The sequence below is a fragment of the Rissa tridactyla genome, chromosome 13 (assembly GCF_028500815.1).
Source record: "Rissa tridactyla isolate bRisTri1 chromosome 13, bRisTri1.patW.cur.20221130, whole genome shotgun sequence".
Classification (NCBI taxonomy): domain Eukaryota; kingdom Metazoa; phylum Chordata; class Aves; order Charadriiformes; family Laridae; genus Rissa; species Rissa tridactyla.
In genome coordinates, this window is record NC_071478.1 from 11,307,238 (window position 1) to 11,327,191 (window position 19,954).

A 19,954-nucleotide genomic window follows, 5' to 3' on the forward strand; every position below is an offset into this window, starting at 1 on the left:
AATGTTTTAAAAGTGCATTTTCAAATGGAGTCTGTGTATGGCAGTGATTGAACACTTTTCTTTGAAGGGTCGGTCCCTCCTCAAGGTGGGGATAAAGAGCTATTTTAGCTCCACAAAAAGCTGTTGGGACTTGCTGGCAAAGTTTCTGCAATGTGTTTATTTAGCTATAAAAGTTATGGGTATGATTTCCAGAAGTTAAGGAAACAGTAGACCTCATGTATGTTCAGTAGGTCTTAGAATTGGAGAAAGAAAACAACAAGAAATAAATGACCGCGTGAAGAAGTGGAAACAGAACAATGGAGGTGCTTGGTAGGGATGGCTCAGCAACACTTGTGCACATTAATAAAATAGCTGCATGAGAGAAATTTATCAAATTATTTTAAGAACTAGGGGAACTGCTGAGGACAACTGTGGAATGACAGTCTGTTTATATTTATAGGTCTGTTCTGGAGTCTACTGAAATCAATGGTATAGGTCCATTATCCACCTGTACATATAGCATTTTCAAATGTATCTATCACAATTGTATGTGTATTTTTTTCCATTTTGCAGATGGAGAGACGGAAGCCCAGACTTACCTAGGTTTCCTTTTTCCTTTTCTCCTAAATTAAAGCTGTCTTTAAGCCACAGCAACAAGAAGGGCTTTTTTGGTTTGTTGGTATGTTTTTCCTGAGAGGAATATTCCTGAGGTAGTGGGAGACTGAGCTGTTTTATGAAAGCATGAATTCCATTCAGTAATCTGCTTTGGTGCTTGCTATGTGTTTTTATCAGTCATTGTGAGAGAGGTTTCTGTTAGGCAAAGTAGTACACAGCTGAAATGACTAACTTCTGCCATACCAACACTTCTCCTAGGTAGCTTCAAAGGTAACCCAGTATTTTGCCACCTTGGTGTAATCACTACAGCATTACAGTTTCAATCAAACTCTACAGAGGTAATTAAGCTCATACAATTGCCATGAAGATGAATGACTCAGTAGAGCGCAAGCAATTTGTGCGTAGGAGAGGGAGCTAATGCAACATTCATCACTAGAAAATCCACTAAGAAAAGAGACTAAATCCTCCGATGGCAGCTTGCACCGTTACTGCTCCTCAGGTTAAACATCTGGGATATGTAAGAAACCAGACTTGTGTGGTTCTGGTACTCGCAATATTGTCTCTGGAGCTCATACAGCCTTCTTTTCTGAAAGCAGTACTAAAAAATTTGAATTAAATCATATGGGGCCTCCACTGCATTTTACAGACTTCAGTGGGAAGTTTGGGTACAGGAAGAGTTTTATATCAACGCTTTAGTAAGTGGCTTACCCACTTTAAAATGAAGCAGTATTTGTAGCGAAAGATGCCATGTTTTATAAAGCCAATGGATATCAGAGGGAGAAACAGACAAGCTTTTGGGCACTCCAGCTTCTCTTGAAGTCTGACTGAGATGCAACAAACAACTCCACGCTGGGAACAAGTTACTATAATTTTAACCTGATTAGGGTAATCAATGAATCTGAGAGAAAAAGATGAATTAGAAAGAATCTAATTTAACAGCATAGGTTTCTGATAAATTGGATAGAGCTTGTTGCTTGTGCAATTTAATCTCTTCGTGTAAGGACAGGTTAGAGTGTCGTAACACCAAAGAACTCTGTCAAGTGTTTTGTTTTGGCTGGAGAATTGTTTGGGTGTTGGTATATTAGGGGTGGATGAAATGATTAGAAAACATATAGTCTGTTCAGCTGTGATGGGAGCAAAACCAGATTACCAGTTAATGAGAATTCAGCTGGAACAGAGCCTGGAGTCACATAGGTGAGAAGAAAAGGGGAATTTTCAGAACTGTGATAATTTTTCTGGTCCAACTGAAGCAACTTCTTTTTCCAAAGCTGTCCAGCTCATGCAGACATCAACATTATACTGTCCCTAACATGAACAGACCTGCTAAGGCTGTAAGTCAAAGTTTCATGTGGATAAATATGAGACTTCCTTTGTAGCCTGAGGAAACATTAACCCACTCATTGTGTATAACGGCTTCTCTTCTGAATGAAACTTCAGCAGGCTCTCAGGATATGTTTAACCATTGCAGGGCAATGTATCTGTATGTCTGCCTACTTTTAGTGTACTGCTCTTTGAGCAGTCTATTGTACGTTTCATTTAATTAGCCAGGACAAATATTTTAAATATTAAACTTCGCTCTCAGGTTAAATACATACCTAGTAGCAGGATCTTACAGAAAACTAATAGATTCTCAAAGGATAAGAGTTTTTGTGGATTCCTTTCTGGATTATAAAAATTTATCCTTAAGAAATATGAGACTACTGCAGTTGTGCACTACTGATGCCAGGACAGTCTCAGACAGAAATGGAAGGCTTCATAGAAATATTGCTCTAGCTTATCTCTTATGTTGTGGCTCTTTTATTAGATCAGAGAGCATTTTCTTTGTCTTTTAATATAAAGTAAAAATTGCAGTAACTTTTGGTTTGAAAAGACGCAGAAGCAGAGGACAATAGTGCATTGGAATGGCTACCTGCTGAGATGTGTAATCTCCAGGGGTTGATGGAAAGCAATAGGACAGCTCTGCAGGGAAAAGTGTTCTTTCAAGTCTTGCACCATATATAAGAGAGAGAGAGAAAGAAGACAGAGGTTTTTTACGTATCAGTTAATTTCTATTGGTGTATATGCATTAATTTCTCCTAATAATTTCTGCAATTTTGTTACATTTTTGCCTAGCTTCTCCAAAGAGAGATTGCTTAAAATGTTGCCTGACAGCATATCAGTAGTCCCAACTCCAGTTTGCCTCCCACAGTCTTGTCTGATTTAATAAGCAGTGTATTTTGTGCCTTTTTATGTGTACTTCGAGTTTTGCAACTTTAACAGTCCCATTTTGAAGATTTTCTTCTCATATAAAGTGCTAGAAATTTGTTTTTAATTAAAACTGGATTTGTTGCATAATCACATGAATGCAGGAGCTTGAGGCATAAGTAATAATAAGATTTCAACACTTGGGATAAAATATGAGTACTGGTGGAAGAGCATATAAACACAATGCGTTATGCAGGGAGCTACAGTAACTCTTGAACCCAGTGTCTGAGGAAGTTTGAATATGGTGAGCGTTACTATGGAAACTACTTTCTGAGGTTTGCTTTATTAATATAGAGGTTGAAGTCTAGGGTTTGGGCTTTGAGAAGTAAAGCAACACTTAATGTACCATTTTCCATTCTAGTTGCTGGTGATCCGTATTCTGATTTTTAATTTAGCAAAGTTAGCCTGGGGGGAAAACCACTTTGTTCCATTTGCGAGATTTTCTTGTTGATTTGGAAGGAAATGACACTTCAAGCCGGTAACTATGGTTTCATTTTGTTTCTAGATATTTCCCCAGCAAGATCTTGATGCAGTAAGATAAGCATGAATTCCTCAGTATTGATTAATATTTGAAGCGTGCAGTTAGAGTTCTGCTTGCTATTTATACTTTGCCAAATTGACGTTCCTGTTGCTCAGTTCACCAGGTTTCTGCAAAATGCCATTGACCACAATGTCACCTTTTCTTATTTGAGTTGCAGTTCTACACTCAGGGCTAGATGTGGGCACTGTGAAGAAGGAGGATTGCCTTTGTCTGCACCTCCATCATACAACTGGATGTGCATACTGCACCATGTAATACTAAGGGGAGGAGTGAGCTCTCTATGAAACACTCTTCTGACTGGGGACTTTGTTACAGAGCCCCAAATCGGTCTTTAAATTCTGTGCATTTCCAGCTGTAGAGCCTGGGCCGTAGAGAGAGAATCTGACTGTCAGGTAATCATTGTCCTCATTTAGAACAAATGTCTCTGTGTGTTCCGACACATTTTCTAGTGTCTTCCATAACTGCATGATATTCAACAGTGTCCCTCAACAAAGGAGACGGTGACATTCCTTGCTAGGCTGTGCTGTGTACCTGCAAATGTGATTGCTCTTTCTGTGTGCCTGAAAGGCAGCTTCTCTATCTAGGGGATGTGTTGTAGCTGAGTTTTCTCAAGGATCCTATATAGCCGTCACCATGGCAAGATGTCTTTGGATTAGTTTAGCATTCAGGTCCTTTTATAACTCCAGGACTCCAAAAAAACCCTAAACAAGTAAATGCAGCTCTAAGCTGCTTAATAAAATGAAATATAATAAAGAATAAATAATAGCCTTAGGAAGGGAGGCAGTTCAGAGCCATAATATGGATGGAGTAAGCCATAGCTGGTTGGTTTTGTGACTGATAAAGTATTTCGTGTTATTTTTATCCTTCCAGTTAAAACCAGATACTGCCGTTCTTAAAGAGCAGTGAATCTATTTAATGATACCTTTAATAATTTCCTCTTTCCTTTTGAAAGCAGTATTTGGGAAGCAGAATGTCTCTCCCACTAATGGCTGTCTGCCAACAGGCTTTCATCTTTATCCTTTCTGATTCTGCAGTCATTTACCCATGTGAAGCATTTGCTCTTAGAACATGCAGTTTTTAGCTCCTGGCAGTCAAGATGAAAGAAATCAATGTAAATTGCTGGGGTGAGTGGCCAGGAGGTGACAGTCGAAAGCCTTAGGTATTGGGTGCTTCAGCCTGACAAGCAAGATGAAGTATGCGTGAATGGAAACTTGCACAGAGCTCATGAAGGAGGATGGGTTACAGTGTGGGTTGCTAGGAAAGCCTGGTGCCCCAAGGCTCACGGCGTGATGAAAGCAGTTCCCAGAGAGTGTGAGAACAAACCACGGTTTTCCCTCCTGACACCTTCGCCGTGGGAGCAAATAAAAAAAAGAGCAAATAAAGAAGATACCCTGATTTAGAAAGGAATTATTTCTTGAGACTCCTGTAAGAAGCTTCTGTGAATATTGGATGGGGCTCTGGGTCTGCAGAAACCAGTGGAAGAACCTGAGTTGATCTCAGTACTGGGAGATCATTGTCTTCAACACTATTAGCCTGTGGACCTTTTAAGATAAGGAATAAGGAAGCTAAGTATTCTCTGTCAGAAGTTTCCTTAAGTAAAAGCATCTGCTATTGAGCAGCTTAACTTAGCTTGGAAATAGTTTTAGGAAGGGGAGCCTTGAAATGGCTTCTGGAATTTGTTCGCTTACACTGATCTACACCACTGTGATTTGGGACTGGGATCCCTGATATCTGAGGGAGAGACACTTTATTTTGACTCTGATTTGGTACTACTAGATCTGAGTGCTCCTAGTCAGGGGAGCATTTATGATTCTAGATTTTTTTTAAATTCTGTGTAGCATCCCTAAGAAACTTTATATGTTGCGCATCTTGCAATACAATCATGGAAGTTGGCATTACTGCTGGTCAGTTGAAAGGATGTGTGGAAAGGACTATGAGTAGATTCTCTGCATCCCGAGACATCTTGCTACTAGAAGAATATAGATTCAGTTACTATGAGACTACCAGTGAAATACTGGGGGTATATGTGTATTTGACCTAGAAACGAACATCTGTCATAGATAATCACTTCATATAAGTTTCAGTATTGTCTTTGAGCTTGGATTCTCAATCCTTTTGAGTTTGTGAGATGGATGCTGTTGATTTGACTCTGTCTCTCCCCTCACCTGCTCCTCTAGAAAACTCAGCACTGCATTTCAGAACTTCTGGTGTTGATTCAGCTTTCAAAGATTTACACAGGTTTATTCTCCACTCTCTTTTCTTTATTTGACCTAATTATTTGTGTGGGAGAGCACAGACTTGCATGAAGATCTTTACAGAAATGGCTTGGACATTTGTATTCAGGCAAATACATTTTTGAAGATAGTTTGGATTGATATGATCTGTAATTTCTTTTCAGAAGCTGGTACTTTCTTGTTCCCTGAAAATGAAAGATGGATGTGTTTCATTGCAGTACAAGAGAAATTATGTTTTGAAGCTGCTTTTCTAATGGTGGTCATGTAACACCACTTTTAATGCATCAGATTTCACATTATCTATTATTTGCCTTTTTTTTTTTCCCAAGTGCCCAGGTCTCTAAGCAAAATTTTCATGATAAAATTTCACAGTCGTATGAGACTAGTACTTGCATAACGTTAGAATGGAATTAAAAGTTTCTGCTTTGTATGCAGAGCCAAGCATTCAAGAGCATTTGAAATGTTGAGATGAGAGAAACTGTCTTGGAACAGGCTGTTCTTATCCTGAACCATATTTCTTGGTGTATTTCCAGAAGTACTGAACATAATTGTGAAATGATACCCAGAATTAAAATTTGGGACCCAGCAGGACATGACCTGTTCTTCTATTACTTTGCACCCTTTGGTGTTAGAGCCAACCTAAAGCAAACTGTCAGCCAGTGTCACCAGGCTCATGCCTGCCATGTGTGAAAGCAATGACACAGAGCTAGCTGGAGCAGATAACCAACAATTCATCTTATGCACATGAAGTTCTCAATTGCCAGATTTCCCAGGTTGAAGTTTATTTTGTAGCATGAGACCAGATTTAAAATAAACCCTGCAGTTCTTCACTAAGTGTCACCCTGTACTAAATGTAGGGAGGTTAGTGGGATAATATCAGGTGCAGGATGGTTTCTGAGGGCTTACAGGAATATTATAAAAATGGAACATCACATTGTTCTGTTCTCCAAAATACTAAAACTTTATAATCGTGCATCTGAATATGAAATATTGGATAGTGAATGTCGCAAAAGGTGCCTTTAAAATTATTCAATGTTATCGAAGCAACACTTAAGGAACAGCCTGGGGAAGTTCTCTTAGCCTTTTTCGTGTGGGTGTCCTCATCTCACAATCTATTAACTAAAAGGAATATTAATTTCTAAATGCACTGAGGCACTGATGGCTCATGCATAGATTTTCTCATAATACAACTCACTTGATAGTGCAGGGTACTCATCAAAGCATTACTAGAGAACAGCAGTAGCTTTGCCATTGGGGACTGTTGGGTCCATCTCCACCTAAACTTTAACAAGTTTTGTGGTATATGCCATTGCAGAAGACTTGCTGCAGACACAGGGTTAGGGTTAGGAATCTAAGGAAGTGAAATCCTAGATGTGCAGTCGGAGAGGGGCGCTCAAAAGGGGTTGCCAAAATACTTGGAAGGCTCTTAGTAGGGTTCCCTCAACACTATGTGACCTGGGGATGTGGCTGATCACAGAATCACAGAATGGTAGGGGTTGGAAAGGACCTCTGGAGATCATCTAGTCCAACCCCCCTTCCAGAGCAGGGTCACCTAGAGCAGGTTGCACAGGAACACGTCCAGGTGGGTTTTGAATGTCTCCAGAGACGGAGACTTCATCACTTCTCTGGGCAGCCTATTCCAGATCCTGGTTTAGAGATCCTGGCTTAGAGCCCAGTCTAGGTTTAGAGTCAAGATTAGGGCTCTGAGAATGAGAATTCAAGACATGTAGTAAGTGTGGAGTTCAAAGGGATACCAAAGTAAAGTGAGTGCTCCTACTAGGGCTCTCCCCTGAGTGATCCTTTGCCTGGGGAACTGGAATGCCGCATGGATAAGGGCCAGCCTAGGGAGGTGAGGGGTAGGCCCAAGTGGCTCTGAGGCTGGGACAGTGGAGACCTCCTCAATCTGAGCTTTGTACCCTTCTGGCTCCTTCTAAGTTGTATTTCCTGTGCTAAGTGTGGATGGTGTGCATGCCAGCACTAGGCTGGGCACCACAGTGCACTGGAAGTGTAACTAGAACCAGAGGTATACTGTGCCTGCACAGTAGCCCTCGATGCCTGGCGGGGATCCACCCAAGTCAAAGGATTAGGGCTCTCACTGCTAGAGAGGAAAGAAGACGCCATGACTATTTTCCCCTAGCACAACCAGGGTTAACACAATACAACCTCAACACCCACTCATTTTTCTTGGGACAGAGCTACTCTCCTATGTAAACAGAGATTAAGTTCGTTGCATCCTTCTAAAGGACCTTGCTATCAAATTGCATTTAGAATTGCACAGAGGTCCAGGGAGAGGGCAGGGTTCCCAGTTTCACTAATGAACTTTGTTTTCAAGCCTGCATCTTTTTTTAAAAAAACTCTTCTCTATTTCCCAGAAATGTGTTCTGCTTTTCAGCCTTTAGTATTCATGTCTCATATATCTAGCGTGCTGAGAGACTCCAGTTCATGCTTCTTTACTTCCTGCCCTTGGTAGTTTAACCTCTAGGCATTCACATTGCTTTATCACCATCCTCGAACTGTAGTTTTGTGATTCCTTACCTATTGCCAGCCATTTTATATTGCTCTCTGCTGTTCTCAGAGTATTTGGATTTAACATTCCTGTTACTTCTGTAAAAGGAAGTGACTAAACACCAAGGAGCACAGAAAAGGTGACTCTCTGATGTCAGATTGCATGAATGTTGCTGTGTATTGCAGAGCTGCTGGAGTGCTAGTTCTTCAGCATATGTAAAGCTGTGGTCATATGCATTTCTCCTTGTTAGGGAGCTCCTGGCAGTGTCTTGAAAAGCCAGCCCCTTGACAAGAATCCCTTTGCTTTGTCCACATTCTGGCTAGAGCATAGTTAAATCAGCCCTGAAGAAAATCACAAGTTCACTAGTTATCTTTTAAATACTTCCATTTCTTTTATATCATTTTACTATTGCTGACACTTTATGGCTGATCAGAGATGCCAAATTACAACCCCAAGAAAAACAAAGCTTCTGTTCTCTTACAAGAACAATATTTGCAGGATGAGAATTCATGCTGTGCTGTCACAAATAAATAGGCATCAGCTGGGAGCAAGGAGGAGACTGAGGCTAGTTCCAACTTTTAGCCTTGTTATTGAGGATACTACTGTGACAGTAGTTTTAAAAATGTAGACACCTGTCCTGTGCAGCAAGTAGTCACTGTTAATCCCCACTTTGCTGAATCAGTGAAGAACCACCAATGTAACTAATTGGACTCAAAAGCAAGTTTCGTCTTTAATTTCATGTGGAAGCTGGCTATTATGGATAGTAGCTCTTAACTATAGTATGACATAAATATTATTCTCTGTCGGAAATGATTTCCAGTCCATCATGTGTTTTCAGTGAGACACATATGTTGTCACTGCCTCTATTGTGATTATCAGTTCATCAGTTAACACCTTTAATCTCAGTTGACTTCAAGTGTCAACATAAATATAACTGTGATAGGAATTTGCTTTTGGGTTTCTAGTGAGTCGTGGGAAATTAAGTTTATCATTTGTAAGCTGTGATTTGAGATGGTTCCATGTTTCTGTTAACTGTTCTGTTATGGCATATTTGCATTTATCAGGAGATACCATTTAACTGGCCAACACATCCATGAGGGCATGAGCTAAACATTAACTGTAGGTGCAGGGTTATGGTTGAACAGATAAAGCGTGTGTTTTTGGATGCCTAAGTGATTACTCAAATCTCCCTTTTTCTTTCTTCTTATCAATGCCTTTTTAGTTCATATTCCAGGACTCCTGCTGGGCTGTGACTGTACTTCAACTTGTTTCTCAGAAAAGCCCCTAAAAGTTGGCTCAGTTGCCTAAAGGGTCCTTCATAGTACAGGCAGCTCTTTTGGTCTCAGCGGGTTTCTTTCTCTCTGATTGTTCATTTAGAGTAACATTCCCAAAGCCTTTATTCCAGGTCCTTTCATGGGCTCCTCCTTCAGGGATCAAAATGCTGCAGACTGGAGGGTGTTAAAGGGGAGTGGGTTTCAGTAAAAGTATTAGTGCTGCTTTGAGAGTGGCTTTTTCCTGGTAACCTTATTGTCCTGGATTCACAGAAGGTGCAGCAGGAGGTGACAGGCCTGACAGCACAAGAGTCCCCTCAAACAGAGAAGAGACAGTGATCCTTTCAGGTTAAATACAGCAACTTTGACAGGTCCTATTTTTCTAAAGGGGAGACTTGCCACTTGTTCCGCTGCTGGAATGACAGCAGTCTAGGGGCCCTAGGGTGAAGAGCCTGAAGGGATGCAGCACAGTGAAGATGTGGACTGTTTCTCTATAAATTCAAGCATAACCAGGTGGGTTTAGAGGCACTGGAACATGACCATTGGTGTTGGCAAACTTGCCAGCACATTCCTAATAATGAGTTTGGCCTGTTCCAACCAGCAATTTCCTCAGAGATATCCTGGGTGTGGGTTGGCAGTTAGGGAAGTCAAGGAAGTAGTCTCAAAAGGCAGATTGCTGCCGCCATTCGGTTTTAGAACTAACCTGGACATGGCTGCTCTGTACCAGCTGGCTTCCACGCGCCCAGTTAATGTTCTACTATAGATGTTGTTATAGAGCCCAGAACGAACCAAGTCTCAGGTCATGTTCAAGCAGTGCTCGATGCTGATGGAGTGATAGCCGTTGGGTGTTTTTAAGTGGGTCACTCCCACTCTTTCTTCATCTCCAAATCCAGAAACTGGTCTTCTAATAGGGCCTAGAGGAATCACAAGATTGCCTTTGAGACTTCGAAAAGGAAATACAATTTTGCAGATACTAAGGCAATAGTTAATTGGTAGGGATAGCTCATGTTGCGTAATACTTAAGCTGCTTTATTGTGGTGCTATGGCTTTTGGAATTGTAACAGCATTAAAAAACAGATAAAAACCACGCAGTTTCCTTAACTTTCAAATAAACAATAAGTTTTTATGTATTCGGTGTTTTGCTCTGAAAACCTTCAGCATCCAGTAAATCAGAAGCTGGATGAAATTAGAGAGCTTCATGAAACTAAATTATCAAGGGCTACCAGATATAAAGACTGTACTTGTTGCTCAGGAAGTTTCTGAGTTGCAAGTATTTGGAGACTGGGAGAGCATTTAGGGGAAAAATCATTACATGTTCATTGCTATATTCTTCCTGCTATAGTCTTCCCTGGGCATCCACTGTATCCACTGGGATACTGAGCTATGGGGCTCTCAGTTTGACCCATCTGTCTGTTTTTGTGTTCATATATAAATATAGTCAACATCTAAGCCTGTTGTATAGAAATGGTGGAAACTGAATGCAAGCAAATGAGACAAATATTCTTCAGATGAAACAGTATATATGACCATGAAACCAGGACAGGGCTGCACTAAATGTCTTTACATTAGAATGTTGAACTCTCTTTTTTTTTTTTTTTAATATTTTTTCTCTTTCTAAGCAATGTCAGGAGAGCAGAGAAGTTTTCTGAATATAAGCACTTTTGCTTTTACTGAGTTTATATTTTCAAAATGGCTGTTTGTTTGGCTTTGGATAAACAAACCTCTAAACACTGTGTTGGGCAATCTTGGCCACTAATGTGTGTGTGATGTATGTGTTTATGTGTGTGTCCAACACTGTTCAGGCTGACTAAATTTCAGTGTCAGGAAAGGAAATATAAAACTTGCACAGTCTGCTGAGAGACTGGGCTTGCTCTGTAGCAAATGTCAGACCTCGAGGAAGAAGCAGAAAAGGGGAAGTCTGACTTGGCTCCAAGGCTAATAAGTGGCACCTTTTTAGCACTTGACATGAAAATAGAGACTGACATCCAGGAACTGAGCATCACTTGTCTCTTCTCAGTCACCCCAGGCTGGGGAGAGTGGGAACAGGCAAATGAAGGAAAGAAAAGTGGTGGTTGCCTTTTGGCAGGAGCAAAGAGCCTGCTGAGGGTTGAGTCCAGAAGAAGCGTTTCTTTTGGACTTGGAGTACCCCTTGGTGATGGCTGCCTGGGTTTGAAGGACTATGTTTCCTCATTCCAGATGCTGGGCAGAGCTACTGAAATAAAGAAATGCCCCTGCGGCAGAGGCATGGCCAGGAGGGAGTTACCAGGGAGGGAGTGCCCCAGGCACCAAGTGACCAAAAAAAAAGAGAGATGAAATTTTAATAATAAGGCACTGCTCATGCTTTTGGGCAACCCAGAGGATGTCCATAACCAATTATGGATTCCACATGGATTTGGGGACTGCATGCTTTATGGCGGTGTTAATGCTATGCAGCACTCAAGAGGCTGCACCAGGGATTGCCATCTGGCAAGGTTGTGTGTACATGATGTGGATCTCAGGAAAGCAGCATGGAGGAGGACAGATGCTGTCTATGTGATGGGAGCACCTGCAGTCACCTGATAGGAGAGCTGTGGATCTCAACCCTCTGTAAATCCTGGGGCCTGAAGTGACAGAAAGATTGGTCACTACTGGTGTACAGCATCCAAAACACTGCCTGAACTAAGTACTAAAAGTGGAAGTATTGTGAAAGCTGCTGGTGCAGACAGGGAAGAGGGCCAGAAAGGAAACCAAGATACAATTAGTCCCATGCCTGTGGCACCTGGAGTTGGGTTTTGGCTTCTTGATTTCCAGAGAGGATGATGTGTGAGGCTGAAGGACCAAGTCAATTTCCTTTTTGTTTCAGTGCCATTCTGACTGCTAGCATGAAGCTCTGGAGGTGCACGCTGAGATCCTCTTTCTGTGCTACAAAGCTTTCAAATTAATTTAATTTTCATTAAAATAGTAACCCCTGACCGGTCACTGCTGGAAGTCGTTTAATCTGCAGCAGACAAAACCCAGATGTTTCTGTGTGCATTATTTACTTTATGGCCTTTCTACACTGACCCTGGTGCACCATGTAGAAACTGGTCTGTTTTTCTTTTGTTAAATGCTGCTGCTCCCATCTGTGAGTAGCTCTGCTTTTTATGAAAAAAAAAAAAGAAAAAAGAACATCTCTAGGTTTTCTTCAGTCAACCTTTTTTTACCTTTCTTTTGATGACTTCTGTGGAAGTCTGTGCATTACTAGTTTAGGGTTTGAATCCAGAGAAGGCCGTGGTGAGTAAAGCAGAATTAAAGCAAAGAGATGAAATATACAGTTCTGGTATAGCTACTGCCACATGATTTGGAAAGGGACTATGTCATTGTTGGGACTTTGATTTCTTTACCCAGCAGGAGTCTTGCTCAGGACTGTATTTTTTAATGTTTGCTGTTGCACTGTTCCACTTGCCAAGAGCGCTCTCATGGGATTTGCAGGAGGTGGCAAGCACCGAGCTGTATTTACTGCTCTAAATGTTTCTGTGTTCCATATCTCTGCTTTTTCCATTTGTACTATCTATAGTTAACAGGTGTATAGGTTCTTGCTGTCTCTGAAAGAATATTCAGCATGTATTTATCAGCTCAGATATTTTTGGGCATGTTCCAACATTGTCTTGGCAATTCTGTAGTACTATGCATAGCATCCCATACAGCATTCACCAGCCTAAGTGCTGGTGTGAGTAGCAAATACAGATTTTGGATATAAAAAAAGGGAGGGAATGGGAGGGCTTATGAAAATTGCAACTGTCTAGAATTTATTGCTAATAATAACTTACTTGCATTTTCCAATTTGATAAGCTGAAAATGTCTTACTCCAATATGACAAAAAAACTAACCAGCTGTTGTGCAAAGAAAGGTCTTAAAATTAAATACACAATTTAGAAAAGAAGGGAAGAACATGCATGAAATTCTGAAAACACCTTATTTTCTTGAAATAAAAATATGTAGCACTCATCCAGCTCAGCTCAGATATTCTTACACTACATATTTAACATCAACAAAGATTAATATTCCAGTTCTGAATGTGGGGAGGCAGGGTTTTTCTCTATTCCCATTGCTCATTCTCATGAATGAGCAACAGTTGAATATTTGTAATTTCTACCCCACATTCCAGCTGAGTAAATTCTGGGACTATAATATCAGTGCGTCCCTAGAGGAAAGGGTGTAAAATTTTGAAGGAAGAAAGAAGCCATTTGCAGTGATCACTGTGTGGGAAAGTGGTTAAGGATAAATAGTAGAACAGCTCCAAAGGGAATTGTGCAAGAGCCTGGAAACACCATTTCTTGAAAGGATTTGAACACTGGGGAATTTCCAAAGTAAAACAGCAGTGAAAGATGAGCAGGGAAAAAGGACAGAAAAAAAACTCCAGAAGACTGAATTTCTCCCTTCCTGCATATTGCTGCTCCACTTTCTGGTGAAGAAAACAAACACTTTCTTGTATTCTTGCACAAGAAAAGGGTTGTATCACACGAGCTCCCAGGGCCATTCAGAAGGAAGGGAAGTCATTTTGAAGCAATGCTGTTATCTCTGGGGCCACGACAGAGCTATGAGACTATGTCTGTGTTTGCACAATCAGAAAAACCCTCTTTTTTTTGCACCAGGACATGGCACGGGCTGTTTGTGGAGCTGCTTTTTTCCTTTTGTCAGCCTCTTCATTCCTTTGCTTGTGAACTACATGAGGATCACAAGGGCGGTTAAGAACCTGCTCTTACCCCCTTCCCATGCAGAGAAACTCAGCTTGCACTGTGTTTGTTTATGCGCTCATTCTCGTGAGATCCTTATTGACTTCCAGCACTCACACATCTGGCTTGTATTTCCAGGATTTATCCTTCCCAAAGATCTGGAAGTGTGGCAGAGAGCGGGCAGCAGTGCTGAGTGCTTAGGCTGTGTTTAAGCTGGAACCCATGGGAGGGGAGTCTATGGCAAGTGTGAGTCTCTCCAGCAGCTTGTGGCTTCCCAGTGGCACGTCCTGGTCCGTTCCTACCCTTTCTGCACCAGCTGCACAGGTTCTCCCTCCTTCCCCCTTTCAGCACCAGCTGTGATGCTGGTGGATGTCACTGTCTCCAAATGAGATGATGGTAGGAAACTGCAAAACTCCAGTGGGGATGCTCTGTGTGTGCTCTCGTTTCTCAGGAAGAGCTGCAGGGATAGGCAGAGAAGGGGCCTGCTGTCTCCAGGGGGAAGTGGGATCTGTTTGGCTCTGTCTGTTCTCTGATTAAGCATTCCTGCTCATTTTGGAGAGGAGATGAAATCCAGATGTCTTTATTCTTGACTCAAAGATTTCAGTGTGGTTAAGCACTTTGGAAATGCTTGCTGTGCAACAGTACAGCTCTGTCATTTACCTGGGAATCCCAGAAAAGCCTGGTCTCATTTTCTTTTCAGTTCTCATTTAGGGGATTTTTAAAAAAATATTTCCCCTCCTTGCTCCTCTTTCTGAGAGGATGAGGTTGTTTTTAGATGGTCTCTTAAGACAAAAGTCCCTATTGTTTCTATGTATCACGAACTTAAAAAAAAAAAAGCAAACAAAAAAAAAAAGGAGAGTTGTACTAGCTGCACCAAAAACCTAATGCAGACATAACATCACAATTGCTTGAGGCTCAGTATGTGCAGCCTATGGAGTGCTTGCCCTCTATCTCCTGTGTGGTGTTAGCGTGTATCGGCTGACTGTGTGAGGCAGGAGCATGGACCAGGGACCCACAGTGTGTGGGGATGGCAGGGGGTGGGAGAGGGGGGGATATTTGGTGGGGAGAGTCACTGCTTTGTGGAGACGGAGTTAGGAACCAGGGTGACAGGGGCTGGAGAAGCAGGTAGAGGGCTTAGGAGAGGACACAGAGGCAAGCCTGTGGGTCTTGCCAGTATTTATTCATTTGCATATATCCCTCTCCACCATGAAGAACAGCCCAGCCCAACTCCAAGCCCAGGTCTTTCAGCCTCCCCTGGCAATGGGTGTACTGAAACCAGAGGAGTTTCCAAAGCATCTGTGTGAGGTTAAAGAGGACAGCTCAAGCTGACCTAAGGATTCACCACTGCCCAGGCAGGGAGATACCTCTGTATTTCCCCTCTGCACTTGTTGCAGCTCCTCTCACCAGAAATTTGACTTTTAACAGGCTCCTTTTGTTCAACTCCTGAGCTCCCAGGGCTCAGCTCTCACGGCAGATCGCATTATTTCAGGTGCTGCCTGAAATAGAGGAAAATAACTTCCCTTGATCTGCTAACCACACTCCTGAAGAAGTCCAGTATCTGCTGGCCAGGTTTGCAGCGTAAGCGTGTTGTGGTGCGTGGTCAGCCTGGCTCCTGCTGCAAGCCTAGGCCCTTCACAAGAGAGCCTGTGCTGAGCATGGTGTTATTGTGCCCAGGGGCAGACCTTTGCCCAGTCTTTACCAGATTTCATGAGGTTTTTCTGTTGAAGATCATCAAGGTCCCTGTGGATGATGCTCTGCTGCTCGTCCTGTCAGCCACTGCCCTTAATTTAGTTTTAGCCAGAGATTTGATAAGAGTGCATTTTTGTCCTCATTGTTTTCCTTTTTGACTTGCCAACTGTGTTTCAACCAGCACACCCTTTTCAGAACATCCTTCTACGGCTCTTGGCATTAAAGAGCTCAAGATTTGGGTATGTTGCTTTCTTCACTCTGTGAGATCCCTGGCAAAATCATGCATCAGCTTCCTCAGCTGATCTGCTTCCCTCATACGTTCAGAGTGGCTTGTGCTGCCTCGTGCTGTGCTCTGTGCAGACCAAGGGACCTCCAGGCTGCACAGGACCCAGCGAGCAAACCCTGATCCGGGCAACTCTTGAACTGAGCATGGCAGTGAACCATGATTCCACTGATTGTGGCTCACTGAGATCTTACAAAGCATATGATGGCAGCTGTGTAGGTTGATACATATAGGTACATGTGCATTTAACTATAAATATGTTATGTTTAGGACTTGCAGTGAGTTTAGTACTTTCATGTGAGTTAAAACCCTCCACGGATATCCTTTGGTGTCACTATCATAATACTTTGGCCTAATTTAGTCAATACAGAGTTCAGACAGAGTTTACTGTTGGTGTCTTTGGTTGCACACAAAGCTCCCTTTTGTTTTCCAGTGTCAGTACTTTCAGCCGCTATAGTAATTATATTAATGAGGTTTAGTCTTTAAGAAAACATCTCCTGCTGGATTTGCTCCAGAAGAGCACTCAAGAGTTAAAGACTGAGTCAGAAGGTTTCACTGTTAATTTAATCTTGAGTGTAGCTGCACTGTAATAGAAAGAATAAAATGCTGATGCTGTGCCTGGATATGCTCATCAAATAAAGTTGATGGAGAAGAGTTTCCCTTGAGCAGTGGTCTGTGCCGTGTGTCCCAGTAAGTAAAGCCGTGCAAATAATTGACTTTCAATACGTTGATCAAACTGAAGAATAGAGGATTTTTAGGTTTGGGTTTAACAGAGCATTTCTTTCAGGCATTACTTTGTAACCAGCAGGAAAGTTAATGTAGGAAAATTCAACAAAGATATAGGAGTCCCTGAGATTCTGCTGGGTCCTTTTGTAGATTTCAGTGATGTGAGAAATGGTGCGCGTCCTGCAAATGTCCTGCTCAAGTGCTTTCGCTTTGTTCGTGCTTGGAGCCCACAAAGAAAGATCTCCCACAGTGTGAAACTGAAAGTTAGTGTGGCTGAGGAAAAGAGTCCCAGAGTAAGCGTTGGACTGTTAATACATGTCCTCTTCAAGACGTAGGTTTACCCACTTCCAGTCACCTGTTACTGCCCTGCTGCGCACTCCTAACATATGGGACTGCTTGTGATCATCCTCAAACTCTTTCAGGGCTTGTAGGAAGAATCTGTGTAACCAATACAGCTGCAGCCAGAAGTGTGTTTTCAAGATTTAAGATGAAGTATTGCCAAGTTTCTCAGCTGGAACCAGGAGAGTTGTTCCCTGGCATTCTTTGAAATTAACAGGAAAACAAAAAAGCCTTGATTCAGAAGGTACTTAAATGTTAATCGCAGTGGAACTTAAGTCCATGAGTAATTTTAGAGTATGTTTCCCTTTCTGATTTCAATAGAAAAAGAAGCAGAGTTTAGTTTTCCTGCGTCAGAGGAGTTTATAGGCTTCACTTTCATTCTGAATTCTGAGAAATAACAGAAGAGAGACAGACATGAATGAGAAGTTATTCAAAATTTCCGGTTTCTGAGTATCTGTTTTTTCAGATGTCTGAAAACTATACAAACTTGATTTTTGTGGGAGCCCTCGATAAAGAAAACTTGTTTGTGTGCAAAGGAAAACAATGTGCAAAGGTTAGTATTTCTCAGCTTCTGAAAAATTGTACTGAGACAAATGGATCATGAGCACCAAAATCTGTGGAACTCACAGCCATGTCTCTTAGAAGATTTGAACAATAAATTCCCAGCATGTTGCTTATAATTTTATGATTTGATTATCATATAGAGACAACTGATATTCCTGGGTTATAAATAAACATGACTGGAGGAGAAGATGAATGGTGTATGAAATACATCCAGTTTGGCCTTTGGTTGCATTCTCTTGGAAACTTTCTTGGACACTTGTCCAATGGTTTGAATTTAATTTAGAGTCGGGAAATGCAAAATGCACTTCTTATTTATTACAATAAGAGCTTGGTGACTGTAGACAGTGCTCTGCAAGCAAACACCAGCAGAAGGAGGCATTCTCTCGAGTATGTTGCGATGTAATTTGAACAGTGTAAAGACAAAGGCAAAGGAGGATGCTTAGGACGCTAGCATGAGAATGCCTCAGGAGTTTGGTGTATGTTTAGGGTTCTTTTAGTTTATATTTTTAGAAGATGAGATAAAGAGTGATAAATTGAGGGTCATTATCTTAGTTAGCTTTTCTTTGCTGAGTAGAAATGTCTGGCTTTCTGTCCAATGATGTTCTTTTCTTCCCCCTCAATCAATGGAAAGCGTCACTGAAGAAAAGGAGGCATGGAGAAAACACAACGCTTGAAATGCTGTTCATGCCACAAATGTGCTCTTTTGCCACAGACAAGGCAGCAACCTTGTTTTCTTTAGTCTGGCCCCAGACTGTCATGAATCCTGCTTCAGCAGGGAGATCTCTGTCTTCTCAGAAGATGGCTCCTTGATTTGCATCTCCAACTTTATTCTGCTGAATGAAAAGCATGTGTACAGCATGTGTAAATGATGGTGCTCTTTGGGAATGTCTCCTCACCCCCAGGATCCTGAGGCTTGTTATGAGGGCTGGCTTTCAACCAGCAACCACCTTTTTTTCCTCAAACATGACTGATACCAATCATCTGAAACCAGCTTCACTGTCAGAGAAGTAGGCTCTACAGACGGTAGCTCAGTGTGTCAAGAACATGTTGGAGCTTGAGGTAAAATTACGTTACCTTAGTGCAATACACTGCTGCCAAAAGAAGCAAAGGTGCACACTGGGCACCTTCGGCAAGGCTGAAGGTGAAGCTCCTGGTGCCTCCAGAGCCTGCCCTGGTCCATTTGCTCACTAGATGATGGGATCAGACTAACTGCCCTGTGTACTCTCCCCACAAACTCAGCCCAGTGGCTGAGGCCCATCAACACCTCTGCAATAACCTACCTGCAAGGGGAATTTCTTCCCAACTCCTTCACTTAGTATTTATGCTCTGCGCTTAAAATCTGAGTATTTCTATCTCTTGATGATTTCTTACCCTCCATAAGGTAGCTGTGGTGCTCACATCAACCTTATCAATGCCTGTGCTTCAGATGTTAAATAATTTTCAATTTTGGTCACTTGATTGAAGATCTGGACAAAGATGTAACAAGACCCCAACAATATAAAGGACAATTTAAAGATACTGTGCCTCCTTATTAGTTAATAAATGCTGAGTCTCTTAATAATTACAATTCTAATTAAAATATCCTTGAGTATATCTTGGCCTTTAAGGGTCTTTAAATGCCTGAGCTCCTTTTCATGCAGCATACAAAGCCCTTCATGCTCACAGTGGAGGACCAGAGAATCCGTGCAGTGCAGTGCTATGTTTTGCGATTTATGCCAAGGCAAACTATGTTCCCAGACAATGATGATAAATGTGAAAGTTTTGAGAAACAAACAAACAGACAAATAGAGGTCACAGTCCTGAGCTCTAGCGTGAGAACAGCTAAGCAGCCTCTCACATGGGAGTGTCAGTGCAGACTTTGTATAATATGGTCAAAGTTGAGTGTTGCACCAACATGACTGTAAGGGTTATACATTGAAAGAAAGAAGTAGGCTCAGTCTTCATTTCTAAGTCTAAAAGACAAACAGGTTTGCCTATTGGGGGTATCTGTTGGAACAGATCATAACCATGTCTTGGCCTTCCCATGACACTCTCTCTTACCTTTCTTGCCTCTTCCAGGTCTCCTCCTTGGCAGCACAAAGGTAATTTTCCAGATACAGATGTTTGATGTGCTGAGTTGAAAACCAAATTTGATGGAAATTTGGAGAGCGCAGTTGAATTCTCCATGGCATTTGGTGAAAGCAAATGGGCAAAATCCACTTGAGCCTTGAGTCTATTGGTGCTGAATGGTCAGGGTTTCCAGCCCTGCTATGAATTTACAGGAAAGAGC